The sequence below is a fragment of the Podarcis gaigeae genome (genome assembly GCF_964106915.1).
Source record: "Podarcis gaigeae genome assembly, chromosome: 6".
Classification (NCBI taxonomy): Eukaryota; Metazoa; Chordata; class Lepidosauria; order Squamata; family Lacertidae; genus Podarcis; species Podarcis gaigeae.
This window is the reverse complement of record NC_139682.1, coordinates 59070535-59091423: the sequence shown is the minus strand read 5'-3', so window position 1 is coordinate 59091423 and position 20889 is coordinate 59070535. Positions and strand designations below refer to the sequence as shown.

Below are 20889 nucleotides of genomic sequence, written 5' to 3'. Positions count from 1 at the left end.
AACAACAGGGTTTGTCATGAAGGAACAAAGAGATGACACGTGTACAAGATCATTGGATACAGATTAGTTATTATTTAGCTATCCTATCATGGTGGAACCATGGTTTTTGTTTTGTGAACCACCCCAAGACCTCCGGGTATAGGGCAGTATATAAATTCAATAAACAAATTAATAATAAATAAATAAATAAAGCCATGGTGGTTACAGAGTAGAACAAAGGTGATAATCTAAGCAGGTGTGGAGAACCTTTGGCCAGTGGTTGTTGAATGACAAGTCCCATCAGACCCAGCAAGCACGTTCAGTGACCAGGGATGATGGGAGCTGTAGTTCAGCAACATCTGGAGGACCAAAAGTTCTAATCAATTGTTTGATGTGAATAGGACCACAGGAGGCTGCCTTATCCGACTGGCTGCCTCAGGGGTAGTCAATCTAGCATACTCCAGATGTTATTGGACTCCAAATTCTCATCACCCCCAGACAGCTTGAGCAGTGGTCAAAGATTATGAAGGTTACAGTCCATTGATATCTGGAGGGCTTCATGTTGTCTTTTCTTGTCTCTTCTAACAGCTTTCCAGCGTCTCAGGTAGAGGACTTTCATCTCAGGTGCTACCTGAGACCCTGCTTTTTTAGATGCCAGGGATCAAATCAAAGGCCAGTGTAATGGTTATAAGGGGTTACTTGTGCATAAGTTGCTGTTACTGCTGGTTAGATCGCCTGGTTAACCTTGCCTCGGCTGACAGCCTTTCGCTCCGTGGCCGTTCAGTCGCTTGCAGAATCCGTCAGTGGGCGCTTCTTGAACCTCTTCCAGCAAAGAAGTTGTTTGATGCCAAGTCTCCGCCTACTCTCCCTGCGCGGAAATCTTCTGCGCAGGGAAGGAGTGGGCAGAGGCGTGTGCTTTCCCCACTAGTTTCGGGCGAAGAGTCTCGGAGACCCCTCTCCGACTCCTCCATCTCCCTCCCTTCTCTACTGGTGTTGTGCTGATTTCATTCCCCTCTGCTGGTCCCCTCTCCTGCATCGCTCGGGAGCCTTGCCTCCAACTCTCGCTCCGATGTCAGTTCCCTGACAGCCAGCAAAAATCATGTGACACAAAAAACCAATAAGATCTTAAAGCTGCCAACCGTGGCCAAGTCTAACTTGTTTGGGTGCCAGCCAATATTTCTAAATAAGATAGCTTGTCTAATCCTGCTGGCGGAAGAATCTGCTTGCCATCTGGCCCAACCCTGACAACGTAGCCCTCACCTGTTGATCCAGTACAGCTGGCCTTAAAGAGACAGAAATGATATATACTATATCCTACAGATATCTTGTTGCAGTAAAAGCCTGTCCCAAAGACAGGCATAGGCCTGAGGAGATCAGGTGTCTAAGAAAATTAAGTAAACTCTTATTGTGTTAGATGTAATTCAGGTGCTTCAAGTCCTACCCACATGTGCAGTGAATGTAGGGAACTTGCTTGCCATTTGTCTGTCCCATTTGTCCATAAGAGAAATAGAGGAGATGACTGCAATTTGGTCTTGTGTTCCAATACGTTGCCTCTCTCGCTGGGGTTGAGGGTACAAGAAGATGTTACCCACTCACACACCTCCTGTTTTTCTAGGCATGTTAAGAGGGGTGTTGTTAAGTGGACATGTTCCAACTGTTTCAGAACTTTTTTCTTCTGCCGGGTTACAAATATTCCTGCACTTGGTGACCTGAATTGGCTGCTGGCTGCTCCCAAAAGTGTCACCTGAAGTTTTCCCAGTGATAATCTTCTGCTCTGTGTCTCATTCCCCCTAGTATCCTCCTGTACGTTAATTCATAAAGTTAAACAATTACCTCATGCGTAATATGCTATAATTGAACTGAATGGTTCACCAAGCCAAGCAAATGCAGATGAGGTTGGACCAAGTGCATCTGAACTATACAATAAAATAAGTGTAGCACAGTCCAAGTGCTCTTGGAATGCTGAAGCTGCAGGAAATGGAGTGGTGTGAGCTTGCCAGACACAGGCTGCTTCTTGTATTGGATATATATATATATATATATATATATATATATATATATATATATATGTATATGTATATATATATGTGTGTGTGTGTGTGTATATATATATATATATATATATATATATATATATATATATATAACCTTCTCCACACTCACTGAACCAGAAAACTGCAGGATTGTTTAATCTCAACGATGACTAGTGGAAATGACAGACCGGTTTTGCATTTCGTTTTTCACCTCAGCAAATATCAATTTATCATTAAATTCTGTTGTCATAATTTCAACATTTGCTGCATTGAGCCAAATATAGGTTTATTTCTGTGCACATTAATAAATGTCAAATTAACATAAATAGAGGGGAAAAGACATATTTTTTGTAGCTAGTTTTTAAAAAAATAAATAAATAAGATACATTGCCATTAAAACACCAACCATTATATCTTGACATGGTGTTTTTGTTTTTATACCAATGTCTGGAAATATTATTTACAATATTTCAGTTTTTGAATTTCTGCAGCTGTGACATTAATCCAATGTTCAAGATGACATTTTTAACAAGGGACTGGTTAGCTGTCTGAATGTACTTACCTAAGGTTGCAATCATATACTGTACTTGCTTGATTGGGAGGAAGCCCCATTGAACTCAATGGGACTTACTTTTGAGTAGGTATGTATAGGATTGTGCTGTTAGAAACTGCAGAAAGAATAGAGCTCTGTCCTACAGAAGAGCAAAAACAAGCGCAACACATTTTTAGTATTCTGTTTAAAAGCAAAAAAAATATGGTTATTGGATTTGTTTAACTGGAATACCTGGCTGGGATTTCCAGGAATTGTTCATTAGGCCATATTCATGAGTATGAACAGATTATATTTTGTGTATAAGACCACACATGGGAGATACTCATATAGTTCTACTGCCCAAATCCCAGAATGACACAGAGAAAAAATGTTTCTCCGACTCTGTAGCTTATATAGGGCTGAATATGATTTTTCAAATCAGTAGATCTTTCCCCCTAGTATAGTTGACTTCCCCAAAGTCCATCTTCTCCACTGGGTAAGACAAGGGATGTACAGTTCAGTCAATTCCTGGTCCATGTCAATTCCGCATCTGTTCATTAATAAGTCCTATCATCCTGTTGCTGCATTACAGAAATCTGCACAGAAATTGCATATCATATAAAAACTTATACATATTTATAAATGCATTTCCCCCCTAATATATGCATTTTATACATTTTGGCACTTTTTTGATCTGAGAACTGTGTTGCAAAATTCAAGGAAGTGCAAAATCCAAACGATAATTGCATTCTGATACATGTATTAATCCAGGAGATGTGAATTGGTTTGATTCACTTAACATTTTTTCCTTGCATCCCTAGGGAGAGAATGCCATGTTTCTAGCTGAGGTTTCAGACGAACAGGAAATGAGTAATTTCCTGAAGGCTAACAGGAAATTCTATATGCTTATCGCCACCTAAGTGCTTATGTATATATTAGTGTCTATGAACTGTTAGCATCAGAAATGTATAAATTGAAATGAATTGTTATTTTTAGAATCAGAAGCTGATTCGTTCAAACTTCTATTCTGGAACCAACGTTTTATTCTTTAGTGGAATCACATTGCATATTAAAATGTGTGTGTGTATTTATATGTATATGTGTAAATATATAAACACACACATGCACTTAAGTAGGACTGAACCAGTGTTCCAGTTGGGGCTGTGTATCTGCTGGGCCCACTATGACTAAAGCTTGGAAATGTGCTCTTCATAGTGCCACATCTGCAAACTGGCAGCTTCTCTGCCTTGAATTAATAACCAGACTTACCTCATTGTTTATTCCCTCTGCCACTTTGCATAACGCCAGTATGGCCTATATTTCCTAAGGGTGACTGGGGCGTTGCAACATTTCCCAGCCATACTTCTAAAGGGGCACTGGGTATGTGTTGCTGGATGATTTAGCCATTGAGTTTGGGTGCTCAGTCAAACAGAGCATGTTCTGTTACTTTTTTAAAATAGATGGCAGTTCTGTGCATCCAGAACAAGACATGCTGAGTTATTTAAAACGCCAGCATGTGACCATTTTGAGCTAAATTAACGCTGCAAACCTTTATTCAACATTAAATCAAATCACTGTTAATTTTGGAACTAATTAGCATTTCAGGCTGTTTTCATCTCTGCAGTGTGATGATTTTGTATATAATGCTACGTGATTGTGCAGAAGTACATAATTATCAAGCGGAATATATTGTCTCCTGCTGACATCTCACAAAAGGAGATTCTTCTAATGCAGGATGTTTGCAGCATCTCAATTCCTTTTTCGTTTCAATTTTTTTTTAAAAAAAAGAAAGCAAGGGTATAAGTCTAATGGGTGAGTGAGCTGCTGGGTTTACTGGTCCTAGTTCTGCTTCAATTAAATACTTAACACAAAGGTTTCATTTGATGCTGGTCACATAAACTGAGGTGAGGAAGATGCTGTGAGAGAAATTGTAATTGTAAGGATTCTGCTCTTTAAATTCCAAGGAGCCTGCACTGGACAAAATCTGATAGACTTGCATAAAGCTTCGGGGTTGTGTACAGTTTTGGTCTCCCCCCCATCCCTTTCAGGTAATTAATATTGAGCAAAATACCTATGTAGTCATGCGTGGTTGAATGATGCCTTTAAAACATGAGTGATAGTCTGCCCTGGGGCTTGTTTTGTGTTCTATGCAGAAATGCCATTTCAGGGTTCATTAAGGGAAAGAAAGGAGATTTTTGGTATGGCAAAGTCAGGATATTAAAAAGCCACCCTTGCATATACTCCAGTAGTATCAGCTTCGTTGAACACAATGAGACTTACTCCTGATGAGTCACAAGCTGTAAATAGAAAAGAAAGAGTTGCATATTGTTGGATCATTTGTATGTATGTGTTTAGATATCTCACAATAACGAGACCTATAGATGCCCCGGGAACATAACTGAACATAGTCTGAAACTATGGGAGCAAGCCCCATTGAGCACTTTGGGGCTTGTCTCTGAGTAGTACTGAACTGCCCTGATTTCCAGAGAGGTTTCCATGTTAGTGTATTGCAAGAAAAACAAGCCAAAAGCTTATGCCACGAGAAATGTTTTAGTTTCTAAGATGCCACAAGACTCTCTCTTGTTTTAATTTTGGTGTTCATCAGAACAAACATCCTGGCCTACCTTTCACCCTGGCATTTGTCCAGCTGTTTCTCCTGGACCATCACAACATTTGTTACCTTAAAATGTCAGGGCCAAGAAAATCTTCTGTAAATACGACGCAGGAAGAACGATTGTAGGAGTTGGTGAAACAATGAGAGACAAATAGAAAACTTAATATGGTACCTATTGATCAAGTACATATATGGGGGCCACCAGGTGGCGCATTGGAAGATGGCTGACAATAACATCTCTCCGACCCACACGAGGTAATAAAGAGGCTGCTATGGGAAGTATGCAGCCTTCCTAGCCCCCCCCCCAAGGATATGGGGGGACAGCCTTGCCAGCGACGTCCATAATGCAGCCCCGGATTCGAAAGAAGGGGGTGCAGGACGTTTGGCATTTGCCCTCGGTGGGTTCGGTGCTTCCTGACGCTATCTCCAATCAGCGCCCTGGTTCGCTTCAGCTCGAAAATATAATTGGAAATATATAATTGGAATGAAGCTGAAGCACTTACATGAAGCAAAGGTCGAGAGATAAGGTTGCTGATTAATGCATCTCTGTGTTTGGAGTGACGGGAGGAGACAAATAAATCAAGCGATGAACCACCATTACGAGACTGGTATGTGCGGAGCGAAAAAAGAGGGGGGGTGGTGGAGGAAAAAACTTTTATTTTCAGGCCGAATTGCTGCTATTAAGATGAATGTATTGCCAAAGATGTTGTTCTTGTTTCAAACATTGCAAATTGTGGACAAGACGGAGTGTTTCCGGAAGTGGCAGAGAGATATTTCTAAATTTGTCTGGCAGGGCAAAAAGCCCAGAATTAAGTATAAGATATTAACTGATGCGAAAGAAAGAGGGGGCTTCGCCCTGCCAGACTTAAAACTGTACTATGAAGCCGCAGCTTTCTGCTGGCTAAAAGACTGGCTACTTCTTGAAGACACTGATGTGTTGGATTTGGAAGGTTTTAACAATGCTTTTGGCTGGCATGCATACTTATGGTATGACAAAGTTAAGATCAATAAGGCCTTTAAGAACCATATTGTCAGGAAAGCAGTATTTAATGTCTGGACAAAATACAAAGACTTATTGGAAAATAAAACTCCGAGGTGGCTGTCCCCTCTGGAAGCCAAGGCCCGAAAAAGACCCAATATGGAGGCCAAATGGCCAAAATATTGGGAAATATTAAAAAAAGACGGTGACAATTGGAAATTGCAGAGTTTGGAGAAAATGGAGGGTAAAGTGCGAGACTGGTTACATTACGCCCAGATTAAAGAAGTTTTTAAAAATGACAAAAAAACTAGGGTTCCAGGTGGAGAAATCGAAGTTGGAGACAGAACTGTTGGAACCAAAGACTAAGGTACTATCAAGAATGTATAACCTGCTGCTAAAATGGAATACACAAGACGAACTGGTTAAATCTGCTATGATAAAGTGGGCACAGGATATTGGGCATAACATTATGTTTGAGGACTGGGAAAGGTTGTGGACCACTGGGCTGAACTTCACTGCATGTAATGCTTTGAAGGAAAATGTAATGAAAATGATATATAGATGGTACATGACCCCAGTTAAACTTGCCAAAATATACCATTTGTCTGATAATAAATGTTGGAAATGTAAGGAAAATGAAGGAACATTCTTTCACCTCTGGTGGACCTGCCCTAAAGTGAAGGCCTTCTGGGAAATGATATATAATGAGCTGAAAAAGGTATTTAAGTATACCTTCACCAAGAAACCAGAGGCCTTCCTCTTGGATATTGTCGGCCAGGGGGTGTTAAAGAAGGACCGAACATTTTTTATGTATGCAACAACAGCAGCAAGGATACTTATTGCCAAGAACTGGAAGACTCAAGATCTACCCACACTGGAAGAATGGCAGATGCAGCTGATAGACTATATGCAACTGGCAGAGATGACCGGCAGAATCCGAGACCTGGGAGAAGAAAGGATGGAAGAAGATTGGAAGAAATTTAAAATTTATTTACAAAAATTTTGTAATTTGATTGAATGTTAAGAAGGATGCTTGATCATAAATAATTGGCCACCACTAAACTAGATTGAAATTAGATGATAAGTGAGATTAAGGAAAAGACAAATCCTTTGGGAGAACTATTTGATCATATTTAAATGAGTGGATATAAGATTGAAAACAAGATGATAATTTGCTTGGAAAAACTTTTTAACAATGTAAGTGGGAGCAGGAGACGTGAGGAAGTCCAAATGAGTTATGGAATTTTGTGTATGACATAAGTATGTTGTTTGTTATTTATGCTTTTTTCTTATAAAAATCTTTAATACATATTTATTAAAAAAAAGGAAAAAACTTTTATTTTCTTTGCCTCATGTGAGTATTTATAAACCTCCACCCCAGAGAGACGAATCGTCGCCTTTTACTAATCGCAAGCAAGAATTTAAGAGCTGTGTGGAGTGAATTATCGATTGAAGAGAGGACTGGTAAATATGGAGTGCGGAGGAAAAATTCTATGACGCAGATTTTAATGGCGTCTTGTTAAGACAGGCTTGTTGAAGAAAGACAAGGGGAGGAGGACCAGGGTCATTGGAATGTAAATGATGGGTTGAAAGTGATAACCTGGCAGAGCCCCTTTGTGATATATGTGGCAAGCTTGGGAAAATTAATAGGACGGACCGAGGATAAATTTTTTGAAGAAGGGGAGGAATGGCGGCTGTCCTTATGAGATATGACCTTTGGAGTGTGCAAAACCCACACAGATGTTGTTTGTTCCTAACCTGCTTGCAAAGATTATCAGAGATTGCAAAGAAAGGAATACATGATAACAACAAGAAGATGAAGAAGTAATAAGAGACTATCTGGACAGATCTGGATAGAACCGTTTGATAAAAGCAGTAACAGAAGTGATGTTTTGATTCTTGTTCAGAGCTTGATGTAAGGGTACCCCCAACAAAATTTAAAAATCTGGTTGCATAATTTGGAAGTAATATGATTTGGAAATAATGTGATTGGATTGGCCTGTTAATAAAAAAAAAATATGTTGTGTTTTTTTTTAAAAAAAATATCAAGTACATATGTACCTTTTGGATCAAGTGTCTGTTTGATACTGTGGGTTAAGGACTTGACTAGATTTGTTGTTGTTGTTGTTGGTTAGTCGCTTAGTCATATCCGACTTTTCGTGACCCCATGGACCAGAGCACGCCAGGCACTCCTGTCTTCCACTGCCTCCCACAGTTTGGTCAAGCTCATGCTGGTAGCTTCGAGAACACTGTCCAACCATCTTGTCCTCTGTCATCCCCTTCTCCTTGTGCCCTCCATCTTTCCCAACATCAGGTTCTTTTCCAGGGAGTCTTCTCTTCTCATGAGGTGGCCAAAGTATTGGAGTCTCAGCTTCAGCATCTGTCCTTCCAGTGAGCACTCAGGGCTGATTTCCTTAAGAATGGATAGGTTTGATCTTCTTGCAGTCCATGGGACTCTCAAGAGTCTCCTGCAGCACCATAATTCAAAAAGCATTGACTAGATTACTGAAGTCTTAACATTGTATTTTTCTATGTTCTTGCACTGAATGATTGACTTCAGCCTAGCTGTGTGAACAACTTTTATTACATTAGTCCTTAGACCATAGCAGTGTCTAGCCATGGATGGATATTTAATGCTATCTTGGCAAAGGGTAGATGGCTGGATACTACTAACATAGAATTACATAAACTTCATACGGTGTGTGGGATATATGTGTAAATGTGATAACTAGAAACCCTGGAAAACTGACTTTTGACCAACAAGTCATGTTCAAAGTTAGTGTTCTAAAATCCATGCTTCCAAATGTTAGCAAGGCCTTATATTGCTTGGCAGTGGGAGTGGGCTGGGGGGGCATTATTAGATATTTCCTGTGCTTTTTCCCATCCCCAGAGCCCCCACTTGATTTTCTCCACAGTGGCACTTCTTTCTATGCAAACTTTGTGAAACATCATCTCCATTAATTCAATCAGCTGAAAGCAGAAGTGTAGCGAAAATCTAATTCAGCTCAAGTCTTGCTAATTATACCCTTTGCTATTTTTGCACACCAGCCACATTCCAGTCTTGTCCGTGTTTGTATGCCGAAGACACTTCCAATGTCTGCCCTAACAAATGCACCTCCGGGAGTTATAATTTTTGATGCCTGGTGCAGACAAAATGGCTCTGGATCTAGAGAAGATAACATTTCTTTCTTGTGTTTCCTGTGCTCTGTTAAGGATCGTGTTAGGGAAAGGGAAAGATCAGGGCGATGTTGCCAAAAGAGAGTAAAAAGGAGAGCACAGATTTGCATCCCATCTGCTTGTGTTGATTTATAAGTATAGATGTAAATGTAGAAAAGATTGCCTTAACTGAAATGGAAATACAATACGTCTTAACAGGTGACCTCCTGTGTATGCTTGATTGCCAGGTACTAACTGTTGACTGGCAACTTCAAGGCCCCTCCCCTCCCTTCTTGTGTTTCTTTGAACCAGACTTGGACCAGAGAGACCTTCCAATAGAGGACTTTTTCATGTGCAGAAGGACACATGGCCATCCTAGGAGAGAATGTAATATATGGAATCAAGGCAGGACTATGTGCCAAGTGGATGGAGGAGAGAATGTGACCATGAAGGTTAAGTATTGATTCCCAAGCCCCTCACTCTTTTGTGAAAGTTTATCCTTCTACCAACCTATTCCATGCTGAGTAGGGGGAAAGGTAATGAGTGAGAAGTTTAGGGCCCAAGCATGCAATGAGAAGGAACTGACCCTAGAGTTCTCAGGTAGCAACTTCTTGGCCTGTAAGCTCATTTGAATGAGGAAAATAAGGAAGCTAAATCATAGATAATGGAATGTTTTTCTGTTCTGGGCAGCCTTCTACCTGAGGAGGAGGGGCTTTAAAAGTGTGCATCTGGCTGGCTGACATGATCTGCACTTTCAGTGGATCTCAGATATCTTTGAGAATGCAGGACTTTGAAGGCACTGACTGGGTCTACTGGCAGCCCCCACATCCAATGGCTCTCTGCTGTCCCTTCTCAGGCAAGGAGGCTCCCTAGAGCTGGACAGCTCTTGCCTAAGGAGGGAGGTCTTTGCAGTTATGGGCCGAGTTACCTGACAGCCATGACAGTGACTTATGGATGCAACACATTTCCAGAATGTTCTTGTTAGGAACAAGTCTGATTTAGACTCCGCAGGAATCTCACTTGAGGACAGGGCTTGGAAACCTGAAAAAAGCCCCAGCACACCTGAAGAACTCATTAAGCAGGCTGACTTACCCAGTCACCCAGCACAAGCTCATATATTGTACCATAAATATAGGTGTGTCAATTTCACCTCTGGCCCCAGGAGTCAAAGCTGGATCTGGTGGGAGTGCTTGTTTGGCTGTAAGGAGGCTCCAGGATCATAACTATACTCGGAAGTAGAGGCTTTGTCAGGACGTAAAGGTGGCACTAAGTGTATCTGGTAGCTTACCTAATGAACAGGAAATTGAGGATCTGTCTGTAGTTGCCTAAAATAGGAAAAGGTGGAGCTGGGTGTACTTGCCTGAAAATTGCTAGAACAATAGCTCTCAATATGTTTCTCTTGGGTAGACCTATGGGGGTTGTCTTTAGTACCAGGTGTCCCTTGATTAGAGCTCATTTATCTCTGAAGTTGCCTTCACCACTGTGATGCAGTCACCACTACATCACTGTTTTGATCTCAGCATGTGCAGTTCCTGATAGAAGGAACTGAGCCTGGAAAGCTCCGCGGAATTTCTCCACTATGTCAATAATGATTGCTGGATCAGCCTGTAGTACAAAATAAGGGTAAGCTCAACACTGTCTGCTCTTTCCCCCTCTTCATCTACCATCTTGGATCTGAGGACGGTGCAGCTGATGTTGTATAAGCCTGTCCTGCTTCCTCTTTCTCCTCCTGCAGATGTGCCAATTACTGTACCCTCTCATTATGATATCAATGTCTTTTTCTGGTGTCGGTGAGGTTGGCAGGCCATGGACACCTGAGATTTCTGGTGTCGGTGAGGTTGGCAGGCCATGGACACCTGAGACTCTAAGTAGTGACAGCAGCAGCATCTACAATGGAACACCTCTGCACTTGCTAGCTGGTGCAACATGTAGAGTTGGGTGTGGCATGCTAAGCTGTTTCCACAAGGGCAGGAAGGAGAAACTGCCTGAGCACCACTGACTGACACATGCCATTCATCTGTTCTCAGAAATAAGACCATGCAAGTAATGAGGATCAATATATGACATCCTTTTGCGAGCACCAAAATATGGATAGGTTAATGCAGGGCAGGTAGTATAGCAAGACAAATTTTGGATGCAGATGGGCAGGGTACTATACCATCTTGCTGTACAAGTATGTCTGAGAAAAGGTTGAGGACAACAGAGCTGATGTATACACCATACATTTTAAGCACATTATTTTCCTCCAAAGCATCCTGGGAGCTGTAGTTTGGTAAGGATGCTGGGAATTGTAGCTTTGTAAACAACAGTTTTCAGGATTATTTGAGGGAAAACAATGTGCTTTCGGTGTGCATTGGAAGTGTGGTATATATGCAGCTTAAGTGAACATGAAGTTGTGTCCTAGTTGCGTTAGTGTGAATACAGCCATACGTCATCACTGTCTTATAAAGCAACTGAAGAATTTCTTTCACTGCCATGTGTGAAATAATTACCTTTCATTATCATTAAATAGCAAGGAGTCTCCCAATTCAAAACTACTCACAGTAAAACCAGCTCCCTTGGAACCCTCTTTTCTTATGCCAGAGATACAGACATTACCGCAGCCTTTAACAGACAATGCATTTTACGGGGAGAAATTAGAAACGGCAATAAGAAATCAAGAAAGCATCGAATTTCTTTCTTCCTTGCATAATCAAAATCCTGTCTCAGGAATCCCTTAGTCTGCTTAACTCCATTGCACTTGAGGAACATTCCAATCTTATTCCGTTACAAATGCTGCTTGGTTGTAAATGAGTGTTTTAATTTGTGGGATGAGAACCCCAGCCAGCAGAGCACGTTAACGTATAACAGCTCTCCAGCAACAAAACCAAGCAATTACCTTGAACACTAAAGAATACATTTGTGAATTTCTCCAAGGGCTTGTTCATATTAGACGTTGTCACCACCTGAGAAGGGAAAGTGATGAGGCAAACTCCCTTGCCCTACGTCCTCCTCCTTCCTCTGGCTAGTGATTCAGGGTGGGGTGGGATATGCTTTTGGAGAAGAAAAACACCACCTGAAGGTAAGAGCTAAATTGGGACTTCATTCAGTACATGGAAAAGAGCAAGTGCTTTTTCAAAGCATTTGAATTCACTCCTATTTAGTTATTTTATAAATTGAGGCATAAGATTATATGACCTTGAAATGAAATAGCTCAAAAACTTATGGGCAAGGGAGAAGGTGGAGATTATGTGCACAGTTCATCACAAATCACCTTGTTTCTTGATATAATGTGTTTGTGGAGGTACATGCACAGATGGTGTTCTCTCTGGATGAAGGACATAGCCAAGCACTCCACTTTCTCTCTTGGGCTGCATTTGACTGTGCATGTAGTGAATAGCTAATCTATGAGCACAATTCAGAGTCCTCTAGCCTATGCACCTCAAGTATGGAACTCATCCTGATGCAGGCCCTTGCCTATGCTCAGTGCATATTTACCTTGAGAACCAAAGTGATGCAGTTGTACAGTACTTGTGTGCACCTCAGGAATGAAGTGGGCACCTCGCCATGGTGGGCGTTCTTCTCCAGTCTTCATGTCATTGTTTTCACAATGCTTCTGAGGAGCCATTTGCTGCATATGTGTGGTACAATCTGGGCTGAAGAAGAAATGGTGCCCTTTTGCATTTCTCTTTCACATCAGCTAATACAATGATTCCTTTGCATGAATTCATATAACTATCTACACAAATTCTTTATACACTTTTTGGCAGGGGCAACCCTCCTCATGGCCTTCCATCAGATGTCAAGGGGATAAAGAACTACAAAACTTTTAGAAGACATCTGAAGGCAGTTCTGTATTGGCAAGTGTGTTTTTTTAATGTTTGATGTTTCATCATGTTATATTGTTGGAAGCCACCCAGAGTGGCTGGGGCAGATCTAATGGATCTGAGCCAAACTTAAAAGCAGGCTTAAAAATGTCCTAAGTGCCCCAAGAATTTTGGGCAAGAAATTTGCCACCCCTGTTTTGAGCTGTTGTTATTTATGTACCGTATTTGACCTGCATTGCACCTGCTTTGCTTTTATAGAATATGCATATATTTTCTTACTGTTTTAAATCATGTTCTTGTCAAATCAAATTTTCTTGTTTTTATTATTTCATTACCGCATTAACTAACCATTTAAAGGGGGGGGGGGGTAAAATAATAATAATTGACCAAAAGAAAATGAATATAATAGGGCCTTACATCATCTGGATTTTTTAAAAAAGCAATTAAAGGTAAAAAGCAAAGTATCAACTCAAAATAAGAGTTTACAAGCTTATCTGTAGCTTTGAGAGTAGCTGTGGAGAGTGTGTGTCATGTGTGTGTTTTAAACCCTTCTTTTTGCCTATACAGTGGATGCTCGGGTTGCAAATGCGATCCGTGTGGGATGCATGTTCGCAACCCACAGTGGCATGTCTGTGCACGTGCAGCTTGCGATTTGGTGCTTCTGCACATGCACAAAGCACAATTTAGTGCTTCTGCGCATGCATGACCACCGAAACCCGGAAGTAACCCATCCAGGTACTTCCAGGTTTCTGTGGTCCATAACCTGAAAAAACGCAACCTGAAGTCTCTGTAACCTGAGGTATGACTCTCTCTCTCTCTCTCTCTCTCTCTCTCTCTCTCTCTCTCTGTGTGTGTGCGTGTGTATATATATATAAACTCTACGAAAGCAAATATATATATATATATATATATATATATATATATATATGCTTCACTTGCTTCTCAACTGGAATGCCAATAATACATTTTAATATAGTGCTGCCACACTGGTTGAGGCTTGACAAAGTTTCCACTGAGAATTCATTTCTATAATTGAGTCAATGAATAAGAACAAAAACTCCTCTTTCTTATGAAATATTTCTACTAAACCTTTCAGTCTTTTCCCCATCTTGCCCTCATAAATCTCTGTCTCTGACAATCTGCACTGAAACTAACCTTTTTTAGTGACTAGATCTTTTGTTCTTGCAAATCCCATATAATAATAGGCAACACACATTGCTCAGATTTGGGTTTATCAGAAACATCTTGGGAAAACACTACTCCATTTCAATAAATTCATTCTGATTTCTCCCCAAACAACTTCTTACTATGGTATTGGAATTTTTTGTTTTTCCATTAGTTCCCAGGCTACTATATTGTTTCTGTGCATTTTTATTTTGTACAATATATAAAAATGTGTTTGCTTGCTTACAATTCCCTCTGGTGTGGAACACATTTAGCTGCATTTTTAAGGTCCAACCATTTTAAAAATCCATGAGAAACTGGGGGAACACCTGCATTGCTGCTTGTCTACAAAATACAACACTGAGGTTTTAGAGTACAATCCTCTGGCCACTGTCTGGCAGGGCCGAATGGAATATGCATGTAGAAAAGGGCAACCTGGAGCTGGTGCAGTAACTGGGCCTGGATCAAGCCCAGTGCTGTCACCTGGCCAGTTCAGCCTCTTCTGAACTGGAACACAACATGTTTGGGGCTTTGCATTTTTGCCCACCCACAAATTTAGTGGCTGCAAGGGGAAAATTGGCACCAACAGAGTGATGCACTAATCCAGTGTCAACCAAAGGTGAGCTAGGTGGAGTTTTTCTACCTCTCAGAATACAAGAGGTCTCTAAACCACCCATCATTTAATCCATCTCTATCATGTTTCCCATCTCTTGCCTTTTTGAAAAACCAAGCCCCCCATACTGAAACATTGTAACTTCCCCTCATAAAGACGCTTCTTCCACCCATTAATAATTTTGATTGCCCCTTTCTCAGGTAGGAGAACAAGGAATACCCTCCTCCTGGGATTTAGGAAACACCCCCTGCTCCCAAGAGCAAACACCACTGGGCAAAATTGTCTGAGTTAGTTTAAGGCAGCTCTCTGTCTTCCCTACTGTGATATAAACTTAAGTCATTTGCACCTTATTTCTAGAGACTAAATCCTGGAAAGATGTTTTGCATGCAGTATTTTACAACACCTTTACAATGTTCATGCTACGTCCAGCAGTATCACATAATCTCCACCCACCCAATGTGAAATCTGTGTAGTAGCTGTAACATTTCCCCGAGCACATTGCAGGTGTGCAGACTTGAAATCTAGGTCACTACATGATCTATGTCATAAATGATTCTTTAATCTGAGCACTGTGTGAGCCTTGATAAGATTTGCTGCCTGGAATGCAAGTTTAAGGAAACAAAGGACAAAAGAAAAATCAGAATCAGACAAACCTTTTTATTTAAAAAAATGCTGTTAATTGAGGATATGTTCTCACTTTTTAAGGGAACTCAATAAAATAGAATACTGAAACAATGTATCATGTCTGCATGAATGAATTAGCATAACAAAGCATTTTAAATCAGTTGCATATTAACATTTGCAGAAAAAGCCTGATTCTGCAAAATGACCCAGCCTTAGCCCTCATCATTGTGTAATTATAATTACCCCCATTACACAATTGCTCGGAAGTAGGGACATACTTTGGGCATGCTGCTAGCACTACCTCTGGACATCCACGCCACTGCAGTAAAGAAGCCAACATGTTAGTAACTACTTACACATAGACGTATGCATGACTGGGACTCTGGTGTAACCAGGTGTTCCAAAAATTGGAATGGAGTCCGGGGTGAGCACTTGATAATGTGTACGTTATAGACACCAAGTTATAGACACCAAGTGATGGACCAAGACCACAAGATCTCCTGCTCTTCTTTGTTGATTCCAGGCAACAAGTTATCATCTGACAACATTTTCATCATCATCATCATCATCATCATCACCATCATCATCTTTTCTTTGTATACCACACCCATCTGACTACCCACTCTGGGCAGCTTTCAATAGAATATACAAAAAACATAACAGAACACCAAGCATTTAAAAAGCTTCTTCAGTTTCCAAGTGCATGATTTTGCACTTTTGACTTTTTGCACCCCCCAAATTCAGTGTCTCCTGCCTGCTCTTCTGCCAGAGGACAGGGCTTGCAGCCACTCCTGTTCTCTGCTCTTGGATCTAGGATACCCACCCCATAACAGAGGAGAGTTGAGGATGTAGAAATCTTAGCAAGAGGGTTGTTAGTCACTTATTCCACTTCTTTTCAATGCTATTTGACACTGCCTGTACCTCTTCCAAGACTGTTTTTATACTTCTTCAGACAGGATCTTGAACCATCAAGGTATTTCATTATAGAGACATAGTAAAAAGTTTCTTTAGCTCCTTCAGGTGTCACTGTGATCGATGGCTGTCTTTTTCACACCCAGTTTCAGTATAGATGCCACAATGAATTTTACATTCTCTGTAGGACGTTCATGATATTTGGTTGGTTGCTTCATGTTTCAAATGCCATTGTTCTATTATTATTCATAGAGTTTCAGACTTTATAGTACCTTCTGGATGAAGATGGCAAAGTACTTTACAGACGTTAAGCCTCACAATATCCCTGTTACGGTTTATAAGTAGCATCATTAAAGCTGGCTTAATTTTTCTACTCTTTTGTGAAAGCGAGTGTGGGTTATTTTACAAGTTCATGGAAAAGCTGAATTTCTGCCAAAACATTTTGAGTTCAAATCACTGCAGTTAAAGGATTGTTTGCATTTCTGCAGAGCAAGAGTTACTGTGAATTTGTTTCTTGTTTAAAACACACAATACAAAATGTATTCAAAATACTAACTGTATATCAAAAGTGAATTTTAAGGAAAGGAGAGGACAAAAAAAGATTATTTTTTTTCTAAATAATTTAAATGCTTGCGTGCTGCAAAAAATAAAAAAATAAACATGTTATAAATTCTAATATACCAATAAACTAATTTTGCAATGGCATAGATGACAGCTCAGTCCCCCCCCCCCAATATAAGGTAACTAAAGCATTATGCATTTGATAAATTATGAAAAGCCTCCACTATTGTGGGACATCTATCTTCGCACCCCACCCACTGCCATCAACACCCTGTCTTTGAAAAGGACAGAGTACATATTCTGCAATACTTTATCCATGAAACATCTAATGTGTCAAAGTCTTTACTTTCCTAATATTTAAATTCAGCCCTGAAGAATTTTTCGATTGCCCAGGAATCTGCATATTTCTATTGCAGAAATCTAGTTCTCCCTGTGTCAGCTAAAGATATATGCTGTGCAGCAGTCCCAACTCAGAAGGGACTGCCTCTTGCTTCCGGATTCTCTTGGCCATGATTGACAGCACAGATTACCCACACTGTGGTTTGCATTGTTGATTGACAATTGGGTGGGAAGTGGGAGAGTGACTAGAAGCTGGAGCAATTCCAATTGCTGAGTTATGATGACCGTACTGTCACTTCACATGAAGGATGTCTGTCCTCTGATAGAAAACATAGCAATGGAGGAAGCTGCTGTAAGAGATAGCTATCTCATGCTCTGATGAGCATTTTGCTTCTTTCAGGAGTAATTTTTATTTTTATTTTTGCATCAGTGGAAGGCTGCTGCAGAGGGATTTACTGATGCTTTCTAATGGAATTTACAAATGTTTGTAACATTAATAGAACATGTAATAGAAACTGTGTCCAAATTGCCCCCAAAGAGAAATTGCCTTTGTCTACTCTTGGGAGGGTTTTGTCCTCCTGTGATCACCAATCTGACGCATGAAATGTTTGCATACTCCATTTTACAGATTCCAAATGGTGATTTATACTAGAAGGCTGCATATAGGAGGCCAATTTTCACCTTATGAGTGGGTGGTGGTTTTTGTTTTTGATTACCTGGTGGTAGAAAAGCAGGCTATGAATGAATGAAATGAGGCTGAGATACACAATTGTCAACTTTCTCATATTCTAACACCAACCTACAGAAGGAGGAGGTGGGGTCTTGTGGACAGACCTATAGCAGCCCCTCCAGAGAACTAAGCCTCTCCTTTTTTGCCCATTTTATACAGTTTATAGGATAAGATCCAATGTAGCATGAACAAGCAGCTGATTATACAACAATATTTCTATTTCTCCCCCTTATTACAGCCCCCTGCTTACCCCCCAAAAAAATCTGATCCATGGGGTTGAGGGGTCCTTTGGAGGAGATTTTGGGGTGAGGGACTTGGATGGGAAAGAAGAGAAATTGAAAGCCCTGTTGCACAAGCACAAGCAAGCAGACACCATTGGAAGCTGGCCATATTTTTTTAGCTGAGATGAGAAGGATTTAGTACTAAAGAAAATAAACATGCTTTTTTTTTAAAGGAAGCTGAATTGATCTGTGTATATTTTTAATATACAGTGACTGGAGCCCTGACACGATGGTGGATGACTAAACAAATTTCCTGTGTAAAAGTGAAGAAAAGAGCATCCAACGCAGCCCCAAAATAAGCATTCATCTTTGTCACTGACTAACAGGAGTGTGAACAGATTTGATGGGATTTCATCTGCAAAATGTGCTTTTGGAGGTAGGCCAAGATGCATCCCAAAATATAAATAAATCTAGCTTCTTTAGAAGTGTGGGCAGTTAGAGCAGAGAAATAAACTGACAGCAGCATTAGTGGGCACCATTACACTATTTACACCCACACAGAACAGATTAAGCTTCGGATTTTCTTCACCATGTTAAGTCCTACCTTGTTTGCTCACTAGCAGTCTTAATATATGTGAGAGCCTGTTGAAATCCACAACTTGGTCTAAGCATACATTTTAATCAGAATGGGAAAACGAAGGTGTTGTTATGGCTGTAGGATATGGGATGTTATCATGATTTGTCATCTTTCTGTGGTGAGCTCAAAGAGGCTATGCTGTTCTGCTGGGGCTCAGGACTTGCAGGGAATGTGGAAGCAATGAACAGGTCAAGTCCAATCAAAGTACAGTCTCTCTAAGCAGGTCAAGACCTTGGGCAGCTCCTAGCTGTCCCTGCTGGCTGAGCTTTAGGAGATATTATTCTATCAGGCAAGTGTGTGCTGACAAAGGTGCATTAAATTCTTCTTAATGTCACTGCCGAGAGCTAGGAACACCTGAGGCCTTATGTAGAGTTTGCAATTGGCCCCACCTGTTTGCAGAAATGGCCAAGTTTATTTAAAGGGCCCTTTGAATCTGCCAGTGTAAACTTCTATGCTGGGAAAAGGATGGGGAAATTATTTCAGGACTTGTCCTCTGAGCCTGAGTGTCCTGGTCCCAGGGGTTAAACAAGAGGCAAGGTCCAAGTCCAGTCCGTGGTCGATAAAGCAATATGAAGGCAGTCCGTAAAAGTCGAAGCTGGGTGCAGGGCAGGGTTCAGGCAGGAACTGACAACCACCAATGTTGCCCCCGCAACTTGGGACTGGGGCTGGCTGGCTTTTATCTGCCCCAAGGCATAGGGCAGCCCCGATCCTCAGGTGACTCACTTCTCCTTGCCTGGAGGCAAGCACTCCTCCTGCGGGAACTTAGTTCCCTCCGCCTCTCTGCCCTGAGCCTCTGCAGCTCAGGAGAGGCTGGAGGGTTACTGGACCCAGATGCAATCCCAGCTTCCTCTGACGGGGCTGAGAGTGGAGCACCTGCAGGCAATGGGTCCTCCATCGCCTCAGGAGTCAGAGCAGACTCAGCTGGTGCCTGCACCTGAGGATCCAGCACAGGTGAGGACCCTTCAGGCTCATGCCCCAACCCCGGCTCAGCTGGTTCTGGAGGTGGGGGGATCCTGTGCAGGCTGGGATTCCTCAGGTTCAGTATCTGAATCCGAATCCCAGGCCATCACACTGAGGAAGGTGGGACAGCTTTGTTCTCAGGCTGGGAGAACCTAGCAGGAGGTGTCAAGAGTATAGTCTCCCCATGAGTGGACCAACCTAAGTTTCCTCCTCATTTTGTTGCTTTGGGGAGTATGAATGTCCAGCTTCTGACGTCATGACAGAGGTCTCTGTCTGCACTTCCCCAGCTCCCAGCATGTATAACAGAATACATTTTCTCTGGAAAGCAATGGTCCCTCAAATTTTATGGAAGCCTGATCCAGGCTGCTCCAGACAGACTCCAGACATATCCAAGCCAAGCAGACTCTGTGAAGCACTCCAAACTGAAACAGGGACCTTTGAAGTGATTTCAGAGCTATTTATCTGTAATTTGGCTAGGAAACCTTTCTCATGTGTCTTCATGCAATTGTCCACAAAACAGTTGGGGAGAAGAAGTGAATATTGTTTTAACCCCTCCCAAACTGTAAGGGCTGCCCATTCAGGAAAACCACTAGAAAACGCTGTATAATAGACAGTGGAAAATTTGTTTATGTATTTGCTGTTTATTATTCAATGTCTATAAACACAAGGAAGTTGCTTAGGACCTCAGATTGGTTGTGTATTCTGCTTACTGTTCTGTTGATTGGTTTGTAAGGATTCAAAATTAAGTTAAACAAGGAAAGTATCAAAAGTGTACATCAGAATAACCTTTTGAAAATTAATTTCTAGCATTTTATATCTGTGCACTGAGCTGTATATTTAGAATGATGGGGAAAGGGTGGCATTCAGTGACCTGACTAATATTTCCATCAGCTGCAGCCAGCATGGCTAGTGGTCAGGAATGATGGAAGATGTAGCCCAGCAACATCCGTTGAGCTGCAGGTTCCTTGTCCCCCTGCCACATATACTCATCTAATAGCAAATACTGTAGAATTAAAAGCATTCTGAAGA

At 41.2% G+C, this 20889-nt stretch overlaps 1 protein-coding gene and 1 long non-coding RNA gene across 2 annotated transcripts in view; both read left to right on the top strand.

The window, feature by feature from the left end:
* DAB1 (DAB adaptor protein 1) overlaps nt 1-20889 on the top strand; it is a 654787-nt gene that overhangs the window by 26191 nt on the left and 607707 nt on the right. The window contains exons 6-7 of the mRNA XM_083742749.1: nt 13043-13136; nt 18534-18699. The gene's annotated coding sequence lies outside the window, so the exon portion shown is untranslated. The remainder of the gene's footprint in view (nt 1-13042; nt 13137-18533; nt 18700-20889) is intronic.
* On the top strand, nt 5702-7946 carry LOC310847493. The gene is made up of 2 exons (XR_014565832.1): nt 5702-5766; nt 7519-7946. It is a non-coding gene; the product is annotated as an uncharacterized lncRNA (long non-coding RNA).